The sequence below is a fragment of the Ascidia mentula genome (genome assembly GCF_947561715.1).
Source record: "Ascidia mentula chromosome 2 unlocalized genomic scaffold, kaAscMent1.1 SUPER_2_unloc_23, whole genome shotgun sequence".
Lineage (NCBI taxonomy): Eukaryota > Metazoa > Chordata > Ascidiacea > Phlebobranchia > Ascidiidae > Ascidia > Ascidia mentula.
The window spans coordinates 32,501-35,000 of NW_028113669.1; the positions used below are offsets into that span (position 1 = coordinate 32,501).

Consider the following 2,500-nt stretch of genomic DNA (forward strand, 5'->3'; position numbering starts at 1 on the left):
TGGCTTCAACCTCCTCAGGCATAGTTCACCATCTTTCGGGTCCCAACGCGCACGCTCTCGCTCGACCTCTCCGGCAGAGCGGACGAGATCGGCCGGTGATGCGGCCGTCCAGAGAGACGGCATCTCACCTCCGCCGGACCGCGCCGACATTCACTTTCACTGCGCCCATGGGTTTCGCACTGCCCCGTGGCTCGCGCGCACGTTAGACTCCTTGGTCCGTGTTTCAAGACGGGTCGGGAAGGTGGCTGACGTTAGCCGCGGACCCCGTGCGTCTCGCGCGGCGCTGCCCACCCGCAACCGACACGCCGCAACTGGGCACTGAGCACAGTCCCCAACCGGCGACGCACCGGCTCGGACGGGACGCCCGGCCCACGAAGGGCAGACGCGGCGATCCCTCCTCGCCCGGGCGACGGGCCGACGTGTCCGCGCGCCTATAACACCCACCCGGGGGCGGGCTACCTTGCGCGCGGCCTTCTCGCCGCCTCCCAGACGGTCGCGGCCTTCGCACGGCGCTAGTGCGCTGGAGCTGCTCGGAGGACAGCGCGAACGACGGGCCGCAAGGCTCCGCACGCCCACACGCTCCGCTCGGCTTCAGCTGAAAGCGTCGCGCGACTCGACAGGCCCTCCCGTTTGCCTCTCGACGGTTTCACGTACTCTTTAACTCTCTCTTCAAAGTGCTTTTCAACTTTCCCTCACGGTACTTGTTCGCTATCGGTCTCGCGACAGTATTTAGCCTTAGATGGAGTTTACCACCCGCTTTGGGCTGCATTCCCAAACAACCCGACTCTGGGAAGACGCAGAGCGCGCGCCCTCGCCGCCACCATGGGCCTGACACCCGCACCGGGACGAGGCCTCGATCAGAAGGACGCGGGCGGCGAACGACGTACGCGCAGCGAATTCCTTACGCCACAATTCCACGCGCCGCAGAGGCGCGCGGATTCGGCGATGGGCACTTCCCACTTCACTCGCCGTTACTGGGGGAATCCTCGTTAGTTTCTTTTCCTCCGCTTAGTAATATGCTTAAATTCAGCGGGTAGCCTCGTCCGACCTCAGGCCGATAATCCAGTGCCTCGTTTGCGAGAGACACGCGCGCGCCACCGAAGCTCGTGCGAGCGCCGCGCCCGAACGCGAGCCGTGCTGCTCCGGGCCGGGATCCTCTTCGAGGCCGACTCGTAACGAGACGCACGCCGCGTTCGGTTTCGCGCGCTGACACTGCGTTCGTGCTGTCCTGGGCGGGACGACCGTGGCAACGGCCGACACCGCACCGGCCCGACGCGTCGCCGCGCGGGAACGTTACAACGCGACCCTGAGGCGGGCGTGGCGCCGGGATTGACCCGGTGCCGCAATTTGCGTTCAGAACGTCGATGCTCAATGTGTCCTGCAATTCACATTAATTCACGCAGCTAGCTGCGTCCTTCATCGACTCGCGAGCCGAGTGATCCACCGCCAAGAGCCCTCCGTGACTTCGTCAGTTGGACAAGCGCGACCCAGCCGGATTGCACAGTCGAAAAAAGCGGTGGCCGAGCGGTCGCCAGCCGTAGGCGACGCATGAAGCCAGCCTGGCACATGGCCACGGCACTCGGCGCAGAACGAAACAGGGTGACCGAAGTGCAATCGCGTGCGCCTCAACAGCGACGAAGGGCGTGCGCGGCCGCCAAGATACGGAGCCTTCTCCACCTGTCGAACGCACGACCACTCGATCGGCGATCGGCCGGTAATGATCCTTCCGCAGGTTCACCTACGGAAACCTTGTTACGACTTTTACTTCCTCTAAATGATCAAGTTAGATCGTCTTCTCGGACGCCGGCGCGGCCGTTGCCGAACGCGCCAGGTCCAATCGGAGGACCTCACTAAACCATTCAATCGGTAGTAGCGACGGGCGGTGTGTACAAAGGGCAGGGACGTAATCAACGCGAGCTGATGACTCGCGCTTACTGGGCATTCCTCGTTCAAGGGAAACAATTGCAATTCCCTATCCCTAGCACGACCGGGGTTCAGCGGGTTACCCGGACCTTCCGGCCTAGGCGGCGACACGCTGATCCGGTCAGTGTAGCGCGCGTGCGGCCCCGAACATCTAAGGGCATCACAGACCTGTTATTGCTCAATCTCGTGTGGCTAAGCGCCACTAGTCCCTCTAAGAAGTTCAACGCCGACCGATAGGGTCGCGTAACTAGTTAGCAAGCCAGAGTCTCGTTCGTTATCGGAATTAACCAGACAAATCGCTCCACCAACTAAGAACGGCCATGCACCACCACCCACAGAATCAAGAAAGAGCTCTCAATCTGTCAATCCTCACTGTGTCCGGGCCGGGTGAGATTCCCCGTGTTGAGTCAAATTAAGCCGCAGGCTCCACGCCTGGTGGTGCCCTTCCGTCAATTCCTTTAAGTTTCAGCTTTGCAACCATACTTCCCCCGGAACCCAAAGACTTTGGTTTCCCGCAAGCTGCCGGAGGGGTCGTCAAAGTAACGCCCCCCGATCGCTGGTTGGCATCGTTTATAGT

The 2,500-nt window shown here is 61.9% G+C and overlaps 3 non-coding genes across 3 annotated transcripts in view; all 3 read right to left on the bottom strand.

Annotated features, from left to right (window-relative positions):
• The window catches only part of LOC145915796 (large subunit ribosomal RNA), a 3,686-nt gene extending 2,629 nt beyond the window's left edge, over positions 1–1,057 (bottom strand). Inside the window, exon 1 of the ribosomal RNA XR_014404116.1 lies at positions 1–1,057. This exon is cut by the window's left edge and continues 2,629 nt beyond it. This is a non-coding gene — a ribosomal RNA (large subunit ribosomal RNA).
• A 244-nt stretch (positions 1,058–1,301) lies between these two features.
• On the bottom strand, positions 1,302–1,455 carry LOC145915803 (5.8S ribosomal RNA). Its single transcript, XR_014404121.1, has one exon. It is a non-coding gene; the product is annotated as a 5.8S ribosomal RNA (ribosomal RNA).
• A 260-nt stretch (positions 1,456–1,715) lies between these two features.
• LOC145915790 (small subunit ribosomal RNA) overlaps positions 1,716–2,500 on the bottom strand; it is a 1,824-nt gene continuing 1,039 nt past the window's right edge. Inside the window, exon 1 of the ribosomal RNA XR_014404110.1 lies at positions 1,716–2,500. This exon is cut by the window's right edge and continues 1,039 nt beyond it. This is a non-coding gene — a ribosomal RNA (small subunit ribosomal RNA).